The following is an 11,235-nucleotide window of genomic DNA, read 5'->3' as shown; positions in this document are numbered from 1 at the left end:
AGAATTTTTGGTTGTGTAGGGGTTGTCCATCAAAGTTGAGGAAAAATAAAACCTAAAGCTACAAAATACATGTTCCTAGGTTTTACAAAAGGAGTTAAAGGTTTTAAAATGTGGCATCCTATAGAAAAATGGTGTATAATACGTAGAAATTAGTTCTTAAGGAAGATCTTATGTTTATATTCGATAAATCTAATGAAACATTTGATTCAAATCACAAGAAAAATGAGATTGAGGTAGTGCACCCACTAAACTATGAATATAATGAAGTTGTTAGTACTACTATGGAAGAAACAGAAACAAATAACACTCTACCACCTACTCTAGAAGAAGAAGACGATTCTCAAGAAGAAGTAGACTTAAACTAATATTCTTTGGCTAGAGATAGACAAAGAGGAACTATTGTTCCTCTTTTTAGATTTAGTGAGGCAAACTTTGTTAGTTTTGCTCTAAATGCTATGAATCATCAAAACGATGATGAACCTAATGTAAGACCCCTGCCCAAGTTAAGAAGTATATTATTGACTAAGTGTTTTGAGGAAGGCATTTTGAGAAGACTACGTAGTAAGAGTTTATAATTAAGGTAGTTAGCGAGAAAGGTTATGTGACAAGACTTGTGAAGCTTTACTGTTTTCATGCGAAGAAAGGTTTTCACGAGATGTTGTTAAGCTCGAGCAACCAAGGAGTTATGTGAGAAGAAATAAGGAAACTTTTGGGAAATTTCCTAAGGTTATTTAATGTGTCACATGTAGAGTTTAAGCTAAGCACGATCAAGTTTAACCTAGAGCTTACACGTACTCCACTAAGAGTAGGAGTTGGCAAGCTAATAAGAGCTTAAGGGTGATTAAGCTTGTTTAAGAATTTGTATAAATAGGGTTCCTCAGCCAAAGTATTAAGTATTGTTACTCTATAAAATTCACGAGAAAAGCTAAAGTGTTCAAGTTCGTCTGAATTAGCTACTCAAGAAGGAGAAGGAAAACAGAAGCAGAAGGAGTAGTAATTTTAAAGTGTTGTGAGTGTTTTTTTCAAACTATTTATAGGATTTCAAGTTTTCTTTATAAAAGGTTTGGTGATTTGAAATGATGATTTCAATGTTTTAGAAAGGTTTATATGAAAAGCTTATGATGTGTTTCAAAGCATGTTTATTATGTTTCAATGATTGTGATGTGTTTCAACCATTTGTTTATTTTTTAGCAATGAGCTAACTATTATGTACACATAAGGAGTATAGGCAGCTATGTATAAAAAATGTGCATGGTGAGATGAGGCGGGACAATGTATAAAAGATGTGCATTGTGCTTCGGTCTGAACAATAAGGACGAATCTGTATATTCTCGTATGTTGTATTGTTACAGTAGTCTAAACACGAGGTGATGAGACTTAACGTAGAGAATGATTTAGGATCGTGACTAATGTGTGATTATGAGAAATGATATGTTTATGTACAAAATATGTGTTTAAGCGATTTGAATTGCAAAAATGTTTATAAAAGGTATTTCGCAAAAAAGTTTTCTTAAAACCTCACTAAATCTGTTGACTCACATTTTTAGATTTCATATTCCAAGAATCGAAGTAAGGAAGAAGTGAAGGGCTTGCTAGGCGAGAAGACTGCCAAGACGTTTATTTTCTAAGTTAAAAAGCATCACTAAATTGTACAAAATAAAAGAAAAAAGATTCTCAAATAATATTATTATTAAAAAGTACAAACAAATCAAAAATTTTGCTACAAAATAAAATTTCAACATTGAGTAATTTTAAAGAAAGTTATAAAATTTATGTTTATTTAATTTTGTTATTGGTAAAAATAGTTTAAATAAACATAAATTTGATAACTTTATTTTCAAAACTTTGATATATTTAAAACATTCCTAATTTCATGAATGTGTATCATTTTTAGAAGTAATAACTAAATGCATAACAACATTTTGGTCATGTGGTAATATGGATCTCAAGTAAAGTAAGAGAAAAATAGAAAATGGAAGTAAGAAAAAAAAAGAAAAAGTAGAAAAGGATGAATTTAAAAGAGGAAAATGGAAGAAAAGATTTGAGTCAGTAACACTCTAAAACTCTAAACTCTGACTCTCAAGTCTGGACACACTTCGTCTCTACGCTAGAAAGCTTCACCTCGTGGAGTGTACAATGGGACGTTTCTGTCAAAACATTGACTTGTGGATTTAGAATATAAGAAAACAAAAAACACGAAAATTAAGAAAAAGGGTTTGTAATTTATGTAGAGCAATGAAGAAAGGAGAGGTGGGTAAAAGGGGTTGAGGACACGGCGTTTATGGGTTTTGGTTTGACGAAGGAGAATCAAAGAGAAGTAAAAGTCAAAATATGTTTCCTCGGTTGTTGAACCCCACACACAAAGAAGAGAATTTTAAAATGAGAAGAGGAAACACTATTTTTCTGACATGCCTCTCTATCACAGTCTTCTTCTTTCTTTTACCTTCACCGGTCTTATCTCACCGACGCTTAACCCGCCCACGTGCCCCAACCTCTGCCCTCTCCCACCCTATCAGTGTATATACATATATATATAATTGAAGTATTTTCTGAACGCGCAATCCGCGGCCCTTCAACCATTTTCTACCTTTTTCTATGTTTTTATCCAATGCATTATCGTTCCTATTCCTTCCTTTTTCATTGTGGACCTAACTTCACACATGAGAGACTTACAATTGTATGGCACTTCAAGAAAAAACTTTGTTTGCTATTTGTTATGCATGGACCATTTTTCTTTTCCAACTAATAAATGAGATTTACACAATATCCATCAAAATCACTACTAAAATTTAGTAGAATAGCAATAACATTGGGTTGAGCAAACTTTTTGAATGTGGAGACTGCTCAGAAAAAATGGATCGATGAGGTAGTTGACGATCGATATGTCGGGAGAAACACATGAGACCTCGTTTTCGTCAAATGTGGAATTTGGTCAACGTTTTTTGCCTGGTCGACTGATAAGTAGTTTCAATGGCCTCGATTGCTTGGAGTTGTTGCTCTGTAAGCATATCAGTCACCATTAACATTATCAACATAAGCATATCAGTCACCATTCACATCATCATATTATGCATTTGAGAATTTACTATTGGTATTAGTGGTATAATTTTATATTGGTTGTAAATATTTTGTAAAATCTATTATTTTTAAAAATTCTCCATAATAATTATTTATCATTATTATTTCATTTTAAGATATATATATAATACCAATATATACATATACTTTTATCACATTATCTTTCATCGATAAATTTCTTAAATATACAAAATCTTAAACATTTGTAACAATTAATAATAATAATAATACTTTATTATATTATTATTATTCTTTCACCAAAATCTATAATAAATATATATTTATTTAAATCATTATTCTCTCCAAATTAAATATATCATCTTTTTTCATCCAATCAAATCAACTATCTCTCCTCGTGAATTATCTTATTTTCCAAACAATTATAACTATGTTTCATCATATAAATAATTTTACTTTTTCATATTAATTATTTATACAAAATCAATTAATTAGTATCATATTCTACTAAAATCCAAATTCTTAAAATATATATACTCATATATATATATATATATACTTAATTAATTGTAAACAACTTTTGGTTTGAAGATCCTAATTTAACTCAAAATCTCAATTATTTTAGTTAACCAAATCTTTTTTAATAAATCAGTTATTTTAAAATATAGTAATTTCAACTTGAATTAGCTTAACCTATGATTAAATTTTAGCTTCAATACTAAGTATAACGCCCAACTAATTTCAGATAATTAGTAAAAACTCATTAAAGATTCGGGATGCCACATTTTTTTCAATAATTATATTCTAATATATAATTATGAATTTTATTTTAAATAAATCTAATTCCTTCCTTTTCTTATTCACATGACGATATCAACTTCTCTCCCCAATCAATATTTATCTTTCTCCAAATAATTAATTTTTCACAAATAAAATTATTTTTACTCTTTTTCATAATAATTATATATATATATATATATATATATATATATATATATATATATATATATATATATACCTATAATTACCAAATCTCTAACAAAATTTTTTTACCATTCAACTTAATTAAATAAACATACAAAGTATTTAATTAAATTCAATCTGAATGGCACCAAAAATTCAATTATACTAGTTGATGAAGTATTCAATCAACAAATATTTACTTAATTCTAATTCCACAAAACCATCCTTCTAAATAAATATTTTATATTAACGCACAATAATTCCAACATAATTAAATAAAATTAGGATAATTAAATTCAATATTATCTTAATTTTTGGGGCGTTATAGTAACTTAGTTGGATTGAATATTTAACTTCTTGTGATGTTGGTGAATAAAATTTTTTGAGACAAATTACAGATTGTCACATCATTTATTAAAGTAACAGTGAAAAGCGCAAATAATTAAATTTGGGACTAATTAAAAATGACATGTGCCCCAATTAAAGAATTGAAAACATAAGTTTGCTAATTCTAATAATGTCACATGTTTTCATCTTAACCGTTGGATTAAGTTAATCATTTTGGTTTAATTAAATATTATTTACTTGGACTAAATTCAATTAAACCAAAAATAAGTTTAATTGAGCTCAAAGGCTAAATATAACCTAAAGAGAAATTTGTGAGAATGACAAAATAATAGAGTGAAGTTTGAAAAATAACAAACTTAAAAAATAATTTGAGTTTTAGCAAAATTGTAATAGATATATATTTTTTGAGAATTTTTCAACCGATTTTACTCCTTGATAAAATGAATATCATTTTGTTAATTACAATGTATTTGTGAACCGTAAAATAATAAAACATAACACATAATTACGTTTATGATGTATTTGGATATCATTCAATTTTATAATAATATTAAATAAATATTTATTTTATCTATTGATCTCATTTAACTAAATTCTAGATTCATGCCTTAAATTTAGAGCAGATTACTCTATTGCTTAATTGTAGGTTTCGTTGGAAGATTAAAAAATTTGAATTTAAAATAATATCTTTTACCTAAAGTTATGCATTTTATATAATAAGAACTTCATATAAATGATGAATCTTTCCATATAATTATGCATATAGCAATTATTCCATATTGTGATGGACCATATAAATAATAATAAATTGTTAAGCATTATTTTAGAGAATAAATTGTAACATAATGACAAAGTAAACTTGTAATGTAATTATCGTTAAATTAGGAACATTTTCTATAGATATTATTTACTACCATTCAAAAGTTGATTTTAAATTATTGTAAATTCTCCTAAAATCGTGTTATTGGATTGATATTCCTAAAATAATGACAAACATAAATTTGACATTTTTGGATTATTTATATTTCAAAATATTTATAAAATTATTGAATTTAAATTTTGTATTTAAATACCTCCAAAATCTCATAACAAATTGAATTTAAATTTTTATCTCCCCTCAAATCGTGCTAATTGGTTGATTTTTATTTTTAAAAAGTTGTTTTATTGTGTCAATGTATGAATAATTATTTTGAGACGTGTTTCTAAATTACGTTAATAAGAGTCTCAAATACATCATAATTGTGATCCACAATCTTCAAAATCTTATAGTCTGCTCAGACACACAAAAAAAGATAAAAAATTTGGTCATCAAGATGCAGTACCATTACTACTACATATTGATTTCACATATTCCAAATACAATTTATTTTAATAAGTAAAAAAAAAAAAAAAGAGACATGATATTGAAAATAGCACAAATTCGCTGTATTTTGTAAATAACATTCAAATTTGGTAAATCTTAACTAAACATGTTATTTTGTATAATTTATTAAATAATACATGATATAGTTTTAATAACAATTTGAATTTAAATTTTAGATTCTTCCCTAAAATTATGTCAAATATAAATTCAAGAATTTCATTTTTCTATATTTTTAGCCGATTTTACTTGTATAGAGGAAAATTCTTATCTGATAGATACAGTGTCAGTGTGTAGGTTAAAATGATGGAATATAAACCAAAATCACAAATACATTGTATTTGCAAATCATTCAGTAGTGTAAAAATATTAAATAAATATTTATTTTCGAAATGAATTTGATTGAATCAACATTCCCTAGATTTAAGCGTACAATTTATTCCAGATTTTCTTGTTGGTAGGTTTCAAATCAAGTAATTAATAATTTATTTAGTTGTGGTTTTTAAAATTAAAATTGTATCTTACCCATATAATTATGATGCATTTAATGTATATATGATTATTCTAAGAAAATTTTGATCTTCCCCCATAATCGTGGTACTTGATTGATTTCCTAAAATAATATAAACATAATTTCAAAATTTTAGGATTATCTTGTTAATATCCTTTATCTATTTTCCATAATTGTTATTCAAAAATAGATTTTAACTTTTGATTTGAAACCGTCAAAATATTAAAATTGATTTAAAAATTTATAAAAATAGTTATTGTTAATAATAATTTGAATTTAAAATTTTATCATCCTTGAAATCATGGTAAGATTATCTTTATATCTCTAAAATAATAGCAAACATAAATTTAACATTTTTGAATTATTTATATTCCAAAATATTTATAAAAAATAAATATTTTATTTTCGGAATGAATTAATCAAGAGAAAAAGATTTGTTTTATTTAAATTGGAAAAGGAAATAAAAAGGAAAAGGAAGATATTTAAGGGAAAATAATAATAATATAATATTATTATTATTAATCATCATCTTCTTCACTCTCACCAAGCCCTAGCCGCCGCCAATACCTCCATCTCCGTTCGAGTGTTCTTTGTCCAGTCTAGATATCCACCTTTGTAGCCATCTCCTCCATTATGTTGATCAAGAACTAAGCTGCAAGGAAACATCTCCTCCGCTGCACGCCGCTAGTCGCATGTTTACCTTATCTGAAGTTGAGCGCCTTTGCACCGCTTGTTCCTTTGCGCGTCACACGCCTAGCCGCATCGGTCTCCTTCATCTACATTCGTTCACCGATTATGCCAAAACCTCCAGCCACCGTCAGTCGCCGAATTTTAGTGACTTTGTTGTTGTTGGGGTTTTGTGACATACATTATATGTTTTCTAAAAATCAAGTGGAAATATTGTTGTAATTTAAACGAGTGAAGAAGAAAATCCGTTGAAGAAGCTCACCTTTATGCAAAACAAAAAAGAATCAATAATCGGTTTGATGAAGAAGATGGTTGTAATCAGTTTGATGAAGAATATGGTTGACAAGAAGAAAATTTCTTTGATTTGCACTGAACTCTATAAATAGAGGAGTTCTCCTCATTTGAAGGGGTTGAAGATTTTTTACTCTAGAAAGTCTAGAGGGAATTCTCCTAAGAGCTAGAAAAACTCCCTAGCTCCTGAAGTCTACCAACCTCGAAGATTGAAGCCCATTTGAAGATACAAGCTTTCTTCTAAGACTATCCAACTTCCCTCAAAGATTGAAGCTCATTTGAAGATACAAACTTTGTTTCAAGACTCCAACTTCAAGAACATCACGTGTTCCGCTTCTCCAAATCAAACGTAGACATTCAACAAACTTCAAGAACATCACGTGCTCCGCTTTCTCCAAATCAAGCGTAAGCATCCAGTCGAGAGAGAATCAGATGATCAAATTCTAGAGATTGAACCGCATCGTAACAAAATCAACAAAGATACAACATCAACACTACCTCAACACCACGAATCAAATTTCCTCGAAAATCTCGTGCGAACAGATGTGTCATTGAGTACAGATCATTACATGCAAAATGCTCTTCCACTACTACTAAAAAAAAAATAGTTTACTTGACATTTTTTACAATGAATCAAGTAATCTAGTGTCAAGAATAAAAGAGTTTTACTTGACAGTTTTGAAGCGTCAAGTCAAATTGTACTTCTTGACATTTTTTATACATCAAGTAATTGAATGTCAAGAATAAAGATTTTTTTATACAGATTTTAAGCGTCAAGTAAAATTAATTGACATTTTTTACTTTTCAAGATTTTTGTTTATTCTTGACACATTTTGCATGTCAATTTTTTTTTCAAATGAAAAATTATATAATTTAAAATATCCATATAATTTATCCTGCACCTGTTTAGAAGTCCAACAATAATCTAAGCAAGAGAGTACATAAATGTGTTAAACTATACATTAATTGAACAATTATATTATAACAAATTGTATATATCAATGAATTATACATATAGTTGGTCATTACATACTTAATTACAATAGCCCAAACTTTCCATCTATGTCTAATATACTTGTGTAAGCTACAATATGAACCCTTTATTGTTGCAAAATCTTTCCTTCTTTCTCAAACAATTGAATCCTTGCATTTGTGGTTTCCAATCTTTCCTTTAGCTCTTTTATTTCATGCCTCAAAGAACATACTTTCACATCATAACTTCCAATTTTTGACTCGGCAACCTGTAAAAGAAACATTTATTTTATAAGAATGATATTCTTTTCCTCATTTAGATAGAAAGTGATATCCACGTGTTGTAATATGATAGCACGTAAAAGTTGAAAATGTTGGAAATCACCTTGAAACATGTAGTAACATACCATGATCATTTTATTTATTTAATTATTTTGATTGAGGTCCTAAAACATAAATTTTGAATATCAAATCATCTAACGATACTGACTTCAGTAAACACATTATAAATAAATGAGTTAAGAAATGACCCACCAACGTATATCTTTAAAGATCAAAGAAGTTTTACCTTCAGCTCAAGCTCTAAAGTTGTCAAATGCTCCTCAGCCTGCTTAATTTTTGTTGTCTGGTCCTTAAATCCATCTTCTTGCATCACAGGAAAAACAAACAAACAAAAAACAAAGATACTTAATCATTATAGCAATTCAAGTATTTGAGTGACGAAATAGAATATGCTTCCAAATGGTGTGAGTATGGTGGATGATGAAGGTTTATCTTCTCAGCCAAAATATTGAAGAATCCTTCCTCAAACCATCTTCTCTAAGCCTTGTTTGCTTATTTGTGCGTCCTTCTTCATGTAGTCATCAACAGGCTTTTTCTTATCATTGATGGCATGTTCATATTGCTTTCAAACTTATACTTCTCACTGGCTTCCAGCTGCTTCTTAAGAAAATTCAGCTGGTCTTCATATTCAGATAAAAGAGCACCAAGAACTTGCACGAATGTGTAAACAACCAAAAGCAAATAGGGAATTTAATTATAAATCAACAAGTACAAGTGGGAAGAGACGTTAACAAAGAAGGCTGAAATTCAATAAATGCATATGGAAGTATGTTCAGCTTATTCAGTCATAAAAAAAATCAACTAACAACTATTAAGAATAAGTTGATGATACTATACAAATAAAATCACAGTTTCTATTCTCCAACAAACATAATGAATTTAATGCCTAGAGTTACTTCCAGACCACCAGAATCATCAACATAGCTGATCATTAATACTTTACATTATGTTTTTTAATATACCAAACTGTGCCTGTCAGAAACTGACCACAAACATTGTCCTTAACCCAACACCAACCACCAAGGCAAATAAAATATATAAGCAATGATATCAGATACAAAAATGGAATACCTCAAAGGGAAAAGAAAAGAATGAAAAACTAAAACCTCAAATCTTAAGCTTCCCAATTAAGTAGGGTGCAAGTTAACTCACTGGCAACCATTCATTTTTATTATCTAAACCTTGAGCCCCAGCCTTAACAGAAATGTTGCTTGAGATTCCTTTGATGCTCCCAATCCGACCCTGAGTTGGAGAAAACTAATCAATGCCTTGATGAAGCTTAATAGCAGCATCAAAGAGATAGTGATAACAGTCAGCCTGTAAAATTATGTTATTAAACTGCAACAAATGAGTGATTAAGACAGAATCAACCCATTTCTTGAAATTGTACAAACTCAGAGGTTTCATCGTCTACAAAGTTCGAAGGAACTTAAAATTATTTTAAAAAACACAAGGGGACGATAAAAGGTATATACAGTGCTGAATAACCTTGAGATTTGTGGTGCAAAATCACAAAAACAAACCTGGTCTATATCAAATGCCACAACTATAGTTAGTGTTTATTAATAAAAAAAAAAAACACGGTAATCATAAAATGTACAAGAGAAGGAAGAGAGAATCGGGAGTCACTCAAGCTGTGTAAGAGCCATATAGACTAGAAAATACTCTCCAGACAGATAGGTAAAATCAAGAAAATGTTGTAAAATTCTTTAGTAATAAAGTACCAATCTGAAAATATTTAATCTTCATCCAATTTTAACTTTCTAGGTTGTAGTATGGAAGAACCTTTTCCATTCAATTCTTATCTGCTAGTTGACATTTAGCAATGCTATATATGCCAGTTAATCCCACAACAGTACAGAAAACGAAACTGACTTCCATTTGACCGTTTTGATGAAACAACTTTGAACTGGAAAACCCTGATTAAAATGTAGAATTTGTTTAATTTTTGATGCCATGAGTTTGACCGTACCTGATGATGGTTTCTTAGTGTTACAAGATAGCGTTCCTTACTATGACTACGGATAACAGCTTCAGCATTGCGCATCTGGAAAAAAAGAAACAAAATTTGGTTGGTGGTGGATGGATTTAGCAATAAAATTGGCACGAGAAAGATTGGTCCCTCATTCAGAAATCAGTGAAGTTAATATCATTAGGCCATTTATATGATCATGCGCCTCTTGGTATACTCCAATAGGGGTTTCTTGCCATGAATTATACAGTAATAAAGTTAAAATAAAGGTAACTATTTTTTCTGTCTACCTTCTTCTTTTCATTGCTTCTGTCGCTTCCTTTGTGGCTTCTTCTTTTGTTGCTTTTCTTTCTCACTTGATTTGGCTATCCAAATCATTTTCTTTCTTGTGATGACAAACAATTTCAATGAAATCCATCATGATTTAAAATCCCTCTGAATCAAGAGTATCCAATTAAAGCACAAGTGTCCTTGTACCTAGCTATTAGGATTAAATTGAACAAAATAAAATCCAACGGTGAATTAAGGTTCCATAGAAGCCAGATTAAGATTAAAAATTAGCTAAAAGAAATTGCTTTAATTAACTATTAAAAGTAATGGTAAGTCCAAATATCTCACCTACTTCAAATTAGCTAAAAGAAGATACGCTACTTCAAATTCAATATTTTACAAGTTTATGAAAAAACCACCCATGAAGTTGTATGGTAATTAAATATTTCAAATCTTTCCTCCCAAAAACCTCAATTCTAAAAT

The 11,235-nt window shown here is 29.0% G+C and overlaps 1 long non-coding RNA gene across 1 annotated transcript; it reads right to left on the bottom strand.

Moving 5' to 3' along the window:
• Positions 1–8,154: 8,154 nt before the first annotated feature.
• On the bottom strand, positions 8,155–9,874 carry LOC116402210. Its single transcript, XR_004214669.1, has 2 exons — positions 8,737–9,874; positions 8,155–8,437 (listed from the first exon to the last, which is right to left on the bottom strand). It is a non-coding gene; the product is annotated as an uncharacterized LOC116402210 (long non-coding RNA).
• Between the last annotated feature and the right edge of the window lie 1,361 nt (positions 9,875–11,235).

Source organism: Cucumis sativus, chromosome 2, assembly GCF_000004075.3.
Source record: "Cucumis sativus cultivar 9930 chromosome 2, Cucumber_9930_V3, whole genome shotgun sequence".
Taxonomy (NCBI): domain Eukaryota; kingdom Viridiplantae; phylum Streptophyta; class Magnoliopsida; order Cucurbitales; family Cucurbitaceae; genus Cucumis; species Cucumis sativus.
Note: the sequence above shows the minus strand (reverse complement) of the source record. Positions and strands in the feature narration are given on the sequence as shown.